We start from the raw sequence: 13,159 nt of genomic DNA, 5'->3' as shown, positions 1-13,159 counted from the left end.
GGGACTGGACAGGTCAGCAGCAGACAGGGGGTTAGGGACTAGACAGGTCAGCAGCAGACAGGGGGTTAGGGTTAGGGACTGGACAGGTCAGCAGCAGACAGGGGGTAGGGTTAGGGACTGGACAGGTCAGCAGCAGACAGGGGGTTAGGGTTAGGGACTGGACAGGTCAGCAGCAGACAGGGGGTTAGGGTTAGGACTGGACAGGTCAGTAGCAGACAGGCGGTTAGGGTTAGGGACTGGACAGGTCAGCAGCAGACAGGGGGTTAGGGACTTGACAGGTCAGCAGCAGACAGGGGGTTAGGGTTAGGGACTGGACAGGTCAGCAGCAGACAGGGGGTTAGGGTTGGGGACTGGACAGGTCAGCAGCAGACAGGGGGTTAGGGACTGGACAGGTCAGCAGCAGACAGGGGGTTAGGGACTGGACAGGTCAGCAGCAGACAGGGGGTTAGGGACTGGACAGGTCAGCAGCAGACAGGGGGTTAGGGACTGGACAGGTCAGCAGCAGACAGGGGGTTAGGGACTGGACAGGTCAGCAGCAGACAGGGGGTTAGGGACTAGACAGGTCAGCAGCAGAAAGGGGGTTAGGGACTGGACAGGTCAGCAGCAGACAGGGGGTTAGGGACTGGATAGATCAGCAGCAGACAGGGGGTTAGGGACTGGACAGGTCAGCAGCAGACAGGGGGTTAGGGACTGGACAGGTCAGTAGCAGACAGGGGGTTAGGGTTAGGGACTGGACAGGTCAGCAGCAGACAGGGGGTTAGGGACTGGACAGGTCAGCAGCAGACAGGGGGTTAGGGACTGGACAGGTCAGCAGCAGACAGGGGGTTAGGGTTAGGGACTGGACAGGTCAGCAGCAGACAGGGGGTTAGGGTTAGGGACTGGACAGGTCAGCAGCAGACAGGGGGTTAGGGTTAGGGACTGGACAGGTCAGCAGCAGACAGGGGGTTAGGGTTAGGGACTGGACAGGTCAGCAGCAGACAGGGGGTTAGGGTTAGGGACTGGACAGGTCAGCAGCAGACAGGGGGTTAGGGTTAGGGACTGGACAGGTCAGCAGCAGACAGGGGGTTAGGGTTAGGGACTGGACAGGTCAGCAGCAGACAGGGGGTTAGGGACTGGACAGGTCAGCAGCAGACAGGGGTTTAGGGACTGGACAGGTCAGCAGCAGACAGGGGGTTAGGGACTGGACAGGTCAGCAGCAGACAGGGGGTTAGGAACTGGACAGGTCAGCAGCAGACAGGGGGTTAGGGTTAAGAACTGGACAGGTCAGCAGCAGACAGGGGGTTAGGGACTGGACAGGTCAGCAGCAGACAGGGGGCTAGGGACTGGACAGGTCAGCAGCAGAAAGGGGATTAGGGACTGGACAGGTCAGCAGCAGACAGGGGTTTAGGGACTGGACAGGTCAGCAGCAGACAGGGGTTTAGGGACTGGACAGGTCAGCAGCAGACAGGGGTTTAGGAACTGGACAGGTCAGCAGCAGACAGGGGGTTAGGGACTGGACAGGTCAGCAGCAGACAGGGGATTAGGGACTGGACAGGTCAGCAGCAGACAGGGGGTTAGGGACTGGAAACGTCAGCAGCAGACAGGGGGTTAGGGACTGGACAGGTCAGCAGTAGACAGGGGGTTAGGGTTAGGGACTGGACAGGTCAGCAGCAGACAGGGGGTTAGGGTTAGGGACTGGACAGGTCAGCAGCAGACAGGGGTTTAGGGACTGGACAGGTCAGTAGCAGACAGGGGGTTAGGGTTAGGGACTGGACAGGTCAGCAACAGACAGGGGGTTAGGGTTAGGGACTGGACAGGTTAGCAGCAGACAGGGGGTTAGGGACTGGACAGGTCAGCAGCAGACAGGGGGTAGGGACTGGACAGGGCAGCAGCAGACAGGGAGTTAGGGACTGGACAGGTCAGCAGCAGACAGGGGGTTAGGGTTAGGGACTGGACAGGGCAGCAGCAGAGAGGGAGTTAGGGACTGGACAGGTCAGCAGCAGAAAGGGGGTTAGGGTTAGGGACTGGACACGTCAGCAGCAGACAGGGGGTTAGGGACTGGACAGGTCAGCAACAGACAGGGGGTTAGGGTTAGGGACTGGACAGGTCAGCAGCAGACAGGGGATTAGGGTTAGGGACTGGACAGGTCAGTAGCAGACAGGGGGTTAGGGTTAGGGACTGGACAGGTCAGCAGCAGACAGGGGGTTAGGGTTAGGGACTGGACAGGTCAGCAGCAGACAGGGGGTTAGGGACTGGACAGGTCAGCAGCAGACAGGGGGTTAGGGACTGGACAGGTCAGCAGCAGACAGGGGGTTAGGGACTGGACAGGTCAGCAGCAGACAGGGGGTTAGGGTTAGGGACTAGACAGGTCAGCAGCAGACAGGGGGTTAGGGACTGGACAGGTCAGCAGCAGACAGGGGGTTAGGGACTGGACAGGTCAGCAGCAGACAGGGGGTTAGGGACTGGACAGGTCAGCAGCAGACAGGGGGTTAGGGTTAGGGTTAGGGTTAGGGACTGGACAGGTCAGCAGCAGACAGGGGGTTAGGTTTAGGGTTAGGGTTAGGGACTGGACAGGTCAGCAGCAGACAGGGGGTTAGGGTTAGGGACTGGACAGGTCAGCAGCAGACAGGGGGTTAGGGACTGGACACGTCAGCAGCAGACAGGGGGTTAGGGACTGGACAGGTCAGCAGCAGACAGGGGGTTAGGGACTGGACAGGTCAGCAGCAGACAGGGGGTTAGGGTTAGGGACTGGACAGGTCAGCAGCAGACAGGGGGTTAGGGTTAGGGACTGGACAGGTCAGCAGCAGACAGGGGTTTAGGGACTGGACAGGTCAGCAGCAGACAGGGGGTTAGGGACTGGACAGGTCAGCAGCAGACAGGGGTTAGGGACTGGACAGGTCAGCAGCAGACAGGGGGTTAGGGACTGGACAGGTCAGCAGCAGACAGGGGGTTAGGGACAGGACAGGTCAGCAGCAGACAGGGGGTTAGGGACTAGACAGGTCAGTAGCAGACAGGGGGTTAGGGTTAGGGACAGGACAGGTCAGCAGCAGACAGGGGGTTAGGACTGGACAGGTCAGCAGCAGACAGGGGGTTAGGGACAGGACAGGTCAGCAGCAGACAGGGGGTTAGGGACTGGACAGGTCAGCAGCAGACAGGGGGTTAGGGACTGGACAGGTCAGTAGCAGACAGGGGGTTAGGGACTGGACAGGTCAGCAGCAGACAGGGGGTTAGGGACTGGACAGGTCAGCAGCAGACAGGGGGTTAGGGACTGGACAGGTCAGCAGCAGACAGGGTGTTAGGGACTAGACAGGTCAGCAGCAGACAGGGGGTTAGGGACTGGACAGGTCAGTAGCAGACAGGGGGTTAGGGACAGGACAGGTCAGCAGCAGACAGGGGGTTAGGGACTGGACAGGTCAGCAGCAGACAGGGGGTTAGGGACTGGACAGGTCAGCAGCAGACAGAGGGTTAGGGACTAGACAGGTCAGCAGCAGACAGGGGGTTAGGGACTGGACAGGTCAGTAGCAGACAGGGGGTTAGGGTTAGGGACTGGACAGGTCAGCAGTAGACAGGGGGTTAGGGTTAGGGACTGGACAGGTCAGCAGTAGACAGGGGGTTAGGGACTGGACAGGTCAGCAGCAGACAAGGGGTTAGGGTTAGGGACTGGACAGGTCAGCAGCAGACAGGGGGTTAGGGACTGGACAGGTCAGCAGCAGACAGGGGGTTAGGGTTAGGGACTGGACAGGTCAGCAGCAGACAGGGGGTTAGGGACTGGACAGGTCAGCAACAGACAGGGGGTTAGGGTCTGGACAGGTCAAATGAGCAGCAGACAGGGGGTTAGGGACTGGACAGGTCAGCAGCAGACAGGGGGTTAGGGTTAGGGACTGGACAGGTCAGCAGCAGACAGGGGGTTAGGGACTGGACAGGTCAGCAACAGACAGGGGGTTAGGGTCTGGACAGGTCAAATGAGCAGCAGACAGGGGGTTAGGGACTGGACAGGTCAGCAGCAGACAGGGGGTTAGGGACTGGACAGGTCAGCAGCAGACAGGGGGTTAGGGACTGGACGGGTCAGCAGCAGACAGGGGGTTAGGGACTGGACGGGTCAGCAACAGACAGGGGGTTAGGGACTGGACAGGTCAGCAGCAGACAGGGGGTTAGGGTTAGGGACTGGACAGGTCAGCAGCAGACAGGGGGTTAGGGTTAGGGACTGGACAGGTCAGATGAGCAACAGACAGGGGGTTAGGGACTGGACAGGTCAGTAGCAGACAGGGGGTTAGGGACTGGACAGGTCAGCAGCAGACAGGGGGTTAGGGTTAGGGACTGGACAGGTCAGCAGCAGACAGGGGGTTAGGGTTAGGGACTGGACAGGTCAGCAGCAGACAGGGGGTTAGGGTTAGGGACTGGACAGGTCAGCAGCAGACAGGGGGTTAGGGTTAGGGACTGGACAGGTCAGCAGCAGACAGGGGGTTAGGGTTAGGGACTGGACAGGTCAGTAGCAGACAGGGGGTTAGGGACTGGACAGGTCAGCAGCAGACAGGGGGTTAGGGACTGGACAGGTCAGTAGCAGACAGGGGGTTAGGGTTAGGGACTGGACCGGTCAGTAGCAGACGGGGGGTTAGGGACTGGACAGGTCAGCAGCAGACAGGGGGTTAGGGACTGGACAGGTCAGCAGCAGACAGGGGGTTAGGGACTGGACAGGTCAGCAGCAGACAGGGGGTTAGGGACTGGACAGGTCAGTAGCAGACAGGGGGTTAGGGTTAGGGACTGGACAGGTCAGCAGCAGACAGGGGGTTAGGGTTAGGGACTGGACAGGTCAGCAGCAGACAGGGGGTTAGGGACTGGACAGGTCAGTAGCAGACAGGGGGTTAGGGTTAGGGACTGGACAGGTCAGCAGTAGACAGGGGGTTAGGGTTAGGGACTGGACAGGTCAGCAGTAGACAGGGGGTTAGGGACTGGACAGGTCAGCAGCAGACAGGGGGTTAGGGACTGGACAGGTCAGCAGCAGACAGGGGGTTAGGGTTAGGGACTGGACAGGTCAGCAGCAGACAGGGGGTTAGGGACTGGACAGGTCAGCAACAGACAGGGGGTTAGGGTCTGGACAGGTCAAATGAGCAGCAGACAGGGGGTTAGGGACTGGACAGGTCAGCAGCAGACAGGGGGTTAGGGACTGGACAGGTCAGCAGCAGACAGGGGGTTAGGGACTGGACGGGTCAGCAGCAGACAGGGGGTTAGGGACTGGACAGGTCAGCAACAGACAGGGGGTTAGGGACTGGACAGGTCAGCAGCAGACAGGGGGTTAGGGTTAGGGACTGGACAGATCAGCAGCAGACAGGGGGTTAGGGTTAGGGACTGGACAGGTCAGATGAGCAGCAGACAGGGGGTTAGGGACTGGACAGGTCAGCAGCAGACAGGGGGTTAGGGACTGGACAGGTCAGTAGCAGACAGGGGGTTAGGGACTGGACAGGTCAGCAGCAGACAGGGGGTTAGGGTTAGGGACTGGACAGGTCAGCAGCAGACAGGGGGTTAGGGTTAGGGACTGGACAGGTCAGCAGCAGACAGGGGGTTAGGGTTAGGGACTGGACAGGTCAGCAGCAGACAGGGGGTTAGGGTTAGGGACTGGACAGGTCAGTAGCAGACAGGGGGTTAGGGACTGGACAGGTCAGCAGCAGACAGGGGGTTAGGGACTGGACAGGTCAGTAGCAGACAGGGGGTTAGGGTTAGGGACTGGACCGGTCAGTAGCAGACAGGGGGTTAGGGACTGGACAGGTCAGCAGCAGACAGGGGGTTAGGGACTGGACAGGTCAGCAGCAGACAGGGGGTTAGGGACTGGACAGGTCAGCAGCAGACAGGGGGTTAGGGACTGGACAGGTCAGTAGCAGACAGGGGGTTAGGGTTAGGGACTGGACAGGTCAGCAGCAGACAGGGGGTTAGGGTTAGGGACTGGACAGATCAGCAGCAGACAGGGGGTTAGGGACTGGACAGGTCAGCAGCAGACAGGGGGTTAGGGACTGGACAGGTCAGTAGCAGACAGGGGGTTAGGGTTAGGGACTGGACAGGTCAGCAGCAGACAGGGGGTTAGGGACTGGACAGGTCAGCAGCAGACAGGGGGTTAGGGACTGGACAGGTCAGCAGCAGACAGGGGGTTAGGGTTAGGGACTGGACAGGTCAGCAGCAGACAGGGGGTTAGGGTTAGGGACTGGACAGGTCAGCAGCAGACAGGGGGTTAGGGTTAGGGACTGGACAGGTCAGCAGCAGACAGGGGGTTAGGGTTAGGGACTGGACAGGTCAGTAGCAGACAGGGGGTTAGGGACTGGACAGGTCAGCAGCAGACAGGGGGTTAGGGACTGGACAGGTCAGCAGCAGACAGGGGGTTAGGGACTGGACAGGTCAGTAGCAGACAGGGGGTTAGGGTTAGGGACTGGACCGGTCAGTAGCAGACAGGGGGTTAGGGACTGGACAGGTCAGCAGCAGACAGGGGGTTAGGGACTGGACAGGTCAGCAGCAGACAGGGGGTTAGGGACTGGACAGGTCAGCAGCAGACAGGGGGTTAGGGACTGGACAGGTCAGTAGCAGACAGGGGGTTAGGGTTAGGGACTGGACAGGTCAGCAGCAGACAGGGGGTTAGGGTTAGGGACTGGACAGATCAGCAGCAGACAGGGGGTTAGGGACTGGACAGGTCAGCAGCAGACAGGGGGTTAGGGACTGGACAGGTCAGTAGCAGACAGGGGGTTAGGGTTAGGGACTGGACAGGTCAGCAGCAGACAGGGGGTTAGGGACTGGACAGGTCAGCAGCAGACAGGGGGTTAGGGACTGGACAGGTCAGCAGCAGACAGGGGGTTAGGGTTAGGGACTGGACAGGTCAGCAGCAGACAGGGGGTTAGGGTTAGGGACTGGACAGGTCAGCAGCAGACAGGGGGTTAGGGTTAGGGACTGGACAGGTCAGCAGCAGACAGGGGGTTAGGGTTAGGGACTGGACAGGTCAGCAGCAGACAGGGGGTTAGGGTTAGGGACTGGACAGGTCAGCAGCAGACAGGGGGTTAGGGACTGGACAGGTAGAGGAGGAGCAGGAACCAGGAGAGGATGGAGATGGATAGACACCCCATCTCTGTGTCTCTCTCTCACACACAATGTGTCTGCCTGTCTGACTAGGGCTGGTCAGGGCTGGTCAGGGCTGGTCAGGGCTGGTCAGAGCTGGTCAGAGCTGGTCAGGGCTGGTCAGGGCTGGTCAGAGCTGGTCAGGGCTGGTCAGTGCTGGTCAGGGCTGTTCAGGGCTGGTCAGAGCTGGTCAGAGCTGGTCAGGGCTGTTCAGGGCTGGTCAGGGCTGGTCAGAGCTGGTCAGGGCTGGTCAGAGCTGGTCAGAGCTGGTCAGGGCTGGTCAGAGCTGGTCAGTCAGACTACTTACTGCACCTTGTTCTGTCTTGATTGAACGAGAGAGGCTGTTGTGATGTCACTACTGAGGGTTCGATAAGGCTGTTGTGATGTCACTACTGAGGGTTTGACAAGGCTGTTGTGATGTCACTACTGGGTATTCGATAAGGCTGTCGTGATGTCACTACTGAGCGTTCGACAAGGCTGTTGCAATGTCACTACTGGGTGTTCGATAAGGCTGTTGTGATGTCACTACTGAGGGTTCGATAAGGCTGCTGGGATGTTTATTATTTTATTTTTTATTTTTTTACCGTTATTTTACCAGTTAAGTTGACTGAGAAGACGTTCTCATTTGCAGCAACGACCTGGCGAATAGTTACAGGGGAGAGGAGGGGGATGAATGAGCCAATTGTAAACTGGGGATTATTAGGTGACCATGATGGTTTGAGGGCCAGATTGTGTCACCACTGGGTGTTCGATAAGGCTATTGTGATGTCACTACTATCACCTAGTCCACTTCTCTAGAAATTCTGAAATATGAACAGGCGACAGCAGTGACATCACGGACTGAGGAGTTGTATGTGTGTTGTCTGCCACCTAGTGGTTATAGCCTGTTATGACGCGACAGAGAGGTCTTCAATCTCCCAAGTCTCCACTAGCAGGCAGGATTGTATAAAAGACTTCATAACACCTGAGCAGAACTGATGCATGTTCTGGGAATACGTGTAAAAAAAAAATATAAAGACAAATGTAGCTGGATGAGATGTTTCCTCTTCAATGAGGTATTCAGCACAGGCCTAATAATGGTTTAAACTGCCCACATAACACAAATATGTAAAAATAAATAGTCCGAAGGAGTATTTTTTTACAATGTTCAATGTTTTGGAAATTGTTTTATTTAACTAGACAAGTCAGTTAAGAACAAATTCTTATTTCCCATAATGGCCTACGAAAAGGCAAAAGGCCTCCTGCGGGTACGGGGCCTGGGATAAAAAAAATACAATATAAATATAGGACAAAACACAGATCACAAGAGACACAACACTACATAAAGAGAGACCTAAGACAACAACACAGCATGGCAGCAATACATGACAACACAACATGGTAGCAACATTATTGGGCACAAACAACAGCACAATGGTCAAGAAGGTAGAGACAACAATATATCATACAAAGCAGCCACAACTGTCAGTAAGAGCGTTCATGATGGAGTCTTTGAATGAAGAGATGGAGATAAAACTGTCCAGTTTGAGTGTTTGTTGCAGCTTGTTCCAGTCGCTAACTGCAGCGAACTGAAAAGAGGAGCGACCCAGGGATGTGTGTGATTTGGGGACCTTTAACAGAATGTGACTGGCAGAACAGGTGTTGTATGTGGAGGATGAGGGGGCTGCAGTAGATTTCTCAGATAGGTGGGAGTGAGGCCTAAGAGGCTTTTATTAATAAGCATCAACCAGTGGGTCTTGCGACGGGTTTACAGAGATGACCAGTTTACAGAGGAGTACAGAGTGCAGTGATGTGTCCTATAAGGAGCATTGGTGGCAAATCTGATGGCCGAATGGTAAAGAACATCTAGCTGCTCGAGAGCACCCTTACCTGCCGATCTATAAATTATGTCTCTGTAATCTAGCATGGGTAGGATGGTCATCTGAATCATGGTTAGTTTGGCAGCTGGGGTGAAAGGGGAGCTATTACGATGGAGGAAACCAAGTCTAGATGTAACTTTAGCCTGCATCTTTGATATGTGCTGAGAGAAGGACAGTGCATCGTGTAGCCATACTCCTAAGTACTTGTATGAGGTGACTACCTCAAGCTCTAAACCTTCAGAGGTAGTAAACATCTGTGGGGAGAGGTGCATTCTTCTTACCAAACCACATGACCTTTGTTTTGGAGGTGTTCAGAACAAGGTTAAGGGCAGAGAAAGCTTGTTGGACACTAAGAAAGCTTTGTTTCAGAGCATTTAACACAAAATCCAGAGAGGGGCCAGCTGAGTATAAGACTGTATCATCTGAGTTCTGAGTTAGAGTTTATTTTTACAGGGACAGTGCACATTAATCAACGTTTCAGTAAAAGTGCCGGTTTTAGCCAGCCGGCTAATTTTCAACCGCAGTCCGTGGGCAGGCCATCTGCATATAAATGGATGAGAAAGCTTCCTACTGCCTGAGCTATGTTGTTGATGTAAATTGAGAAGAGCATGGGACCTAGGATCGAGCCTTGGTGACAGGCAGTGGCTGAGAAAGCAGATTTTCTGACTTTATACACTGCACTCTGAGAGAGGTAGCTAGCAAACCAGGCCAAAGACCCCTCAGAGACACCAATACTCCTTAGCCGGCCCACAAGAATGGAATGATCTACAGTATCAAAAGCTTTGGCCAATTTAATAAAAATAGCAGCATAACATTGCTTAGAATCAAGGGCAATGGTGACGTCATTGAGGACCTTTAAGGTTGCAGTGACACATCCATAACCTGAGAGGAAACCAGATACATACCAGAGAGAATACTATAGACATCAAGAAAGCCAGTCAGTTGATTGTTGACAAGTTTTCCCAACATTTTTGATAAACAGGGCAAAATAGAAATAGGCCTATAACAGGTAGGATCAGCTTGATCTCCCCCTTTAAATAAAGGACGGACCGTGGCTGCCTTCCAAGCAAAGGGAACCTCCCCAGAGAGGAGAGACAGGTTAAACAGGTCGGAGATAGGCTTGGAGATGATAGGGGCAGCAACCTTAAAGAAAAGGGTCTAAACCATCTGACCCAGATGTTTTTTGTGGGTCAAGTTTAAGGAGCTCCTTTAGCACCTCGGACTCAGTGACTGCCTGCAGGGAGAAACTTTGTAGCGGGGCAGGGGGAAAAGAGGGAGAAGCATCGGGGATAGTCGACGCCCAGTACGTCAAATATTCAACAGCTGTCTAGAAAGACAAATCTCTTACTTACCTTAAATGACTTGAACAGATTGACTGTAATTCATTGTGCCTTCAGTAGTGTCAGTTGCAGTAGTTTCTCACTGTGGGAGAGGAAGTGGAGGTGGTCTTTCTGATGACGCTCGATCCCGTTACCCGTCTTGTCTTTGCTGCCTTCATGTGCTCGCAGGAAGCGAGAAACTTTACAGTTAAGAAGTCGTAAATCTGACATGAAAGTGCTTTTGAAGTCGGATAACTTCTTCAACCAATAAGATTTGAGCTAGTTTACCGTTGTTAATAATAAATTTAGATGGCTTGCTTAACATTTGACAATATGGACAAATTAGCTACACTATCCACAAATGTTTAGGTAATTGTCACAAACGGATTTGTTGAAAAGGTCAGTGAGGAAACGTCCCAACTCGGAACCTTGGGTATCAACATTTTCTCAGACTTTCACACTTGTGATTACCGGTTGGGGTGTTGTTCGCGTGAAACGAGTATCTACGATCATTCCGACAGGAAAGCACCAAAACTATTTTCCTGTTGGTTACAACGTCTCTGTCAATCCAATCGCAGCTGGTTTTGGAACGAAACACGTGACTAGCCTATTATTACCAACAGAATGTAGAGGAATGTCAAAGTTATTCGATAGTTGAAAAAAATTGAACAATCACCCTTGGTGAGACTCGCACACTTTAAGTTCCGGGTAAGCATATTTCGTTGGAATTTTCACAATAGTAGTCTAAGAATTGTTTTTGAATGTGCTAATTCTGTACGCATTTTTTTTTTTTTTAGATGTTGAAATCAAACGCAATTCGTTTTTCATATCATCTTGTCCGTTGGAAAAGACTATAATGATAAAATACGTCATAGCCCTAGATGACTTAATTTGTGCACTTTCATGAACAATTACAGCCTATAACGGTTTGTTAAAAGTTCAGTTGATTTTAATTTTAGTAGCCTATTCAAGCAGACCTGTAGGCCTAGGTTATGAATAATAAACATATTGATCAGGGGGTTTTGGATTGATTCGGTGTCACGATCCAAGTCGGGAAGACAACATAAATATAAAATAGCCTTAAGTGAACATACAAGCTTAGAAAATAAGAATAGACATTGCATATGACAAATGGAACATGTTAAATAAGAATCAGCCCATAGAAAACTGTGTTAAAAACACACACACACACCTGTCAGTTCACAACGATTCAATATATTTAGATCAATATGAAGAGTTTATTTCCAAAACCCACCAATTGTTCACATACATTCTGTTCGTTTGTTTTCTCATCCGAAATGATTGCTTACGGAGCACAAGCACAAGCATTTCGCTACACTCGCATTAACATCTGCTAACCATGTGTATGTGACAAATAAAATAAGATTTGATTTATGGGTACCTGATATGATCAACATATAAATCATATGAATTTCTAAGGTACTGGTAAGATAATGACTCAATTATTTATAGGTTTAAGGTAATATTAAGATAATGACTAAAAATATTCCACCCTGAAACCATATAATTGTATGAAATTTTTTAGAATCATAAAACTATAATCTGATGATGTGTGTAGTTTGAGTCAGAATTAGAACAAGGACCCTTTGTTCCTTTTTAGTATGTAAGCAGGGTGCAAGTTTGAAACAAATGATAAGAGGAGCTATCGACAGACAAGTTGTACTACTGTGTTCCTTACAGGACATTCTGTCACCACCCGTGGAGGGGAGAAACGGTTAGGCTCGCAGAAAATTATGAAACATGTTGCAGATTAAAGAAACAGTGTATCTGTGTAGTGGAAAAACACTGACTGTCTGAGCAAGACGTAGCTTAAGATTTGAACTTGTATGTGTGTGCCTACGAAAACACCGAGAACAATTCAACTGTGTTTGACCCGACCTGGCTAGAACTCTGAGAAATGTATGATAGGACAGGGAGTACTTCTCAAGGTTTTTCTAATCTCGGGGGAATGGAACTGTCGGCTGGGTAGTGATACACAGTGGTGAGAACTATGGAGAAGGATACAACTCACCTACTGTTTGTGTGTATGTATGTGCGTAGGATATCTACTGTTTGTGTGAAGGTATGTGCGTAAGAAGCCAGTATAAAATGGATGTTTTTGTATTTGGACGTTAGAACGTTCTCGTGAACATACATTTGGACTAAACTGGGACTCTTGTCTGTTTCATTCAACCAGAATCTTACAAACTCTGGGTTGCAGACTGAGTAGTTTAATTGAAGTTTATGAACATTGATAACGAAATTCTCATAACAGTACCTTAATTTGTGTGTAAAATACAATTGTCCCCAGATTTGTCTATTAATAGATTTAAGAAAATGTTTTAGAAAATGTTTGTGTGTGTGTGTGTGTGCAAATTGCTATATATCAATTTTTAAGCTGAATGGAACATTCATATCCTGTATATTAGACTGTGATTTGTGGTTGTCCCACCTAGCTATCTGAATATACTAACTACTGTGATATGTGGTTGTCTCACCTAGCTATCTGAATATACTAACTACTGTGATATGTGGTTGTCTCACCTAGCTATCTGAATATACTAACTACTGTGATATGTGGTAGTCCCACCTAGCTATCTGAATATACTAACTACTGTGATATGTGGTTGTCCAACCTAGCTATCTGAATATACTAACTACTGTGATATGGGGTTGTCCCGCCTAGCTATCTGAAGATGAATATACTAACTACTGTGATATGTGGTTGTCCCACCTAGCTATCTGAATATACTAACTACTGTGATATGGGGTTGTCTCACCTAGCTATCTGAAGATGAATATACTAACTACTGTGATATGTGGTTGTCCCACCTAGCTATCTGAATATACTAACTACTGTGATATGGGGTTGTCCCACCTAGCTATCTGAAGGTGAATATACTAACTACT

Source organism: Salvelinus fontinalis, chromosome 8 (genome assembly GCF_029448725.1).
Source record: "Salvelinus fontinalis isolate EN_2023a chromosome 8, ASM2944872v1, whole genome shotgun sequence".
NCBI classification, from domain to species: domain Eukaryota; kingdom Metazoa; phylum Chordata; class Actinopteri; order Salmoniformes; family Salmonidae; genus Salvelinus; species Salvelinus fontinalis.
This window is presented reverse-complemented; position numbering follows the sequence as displayed.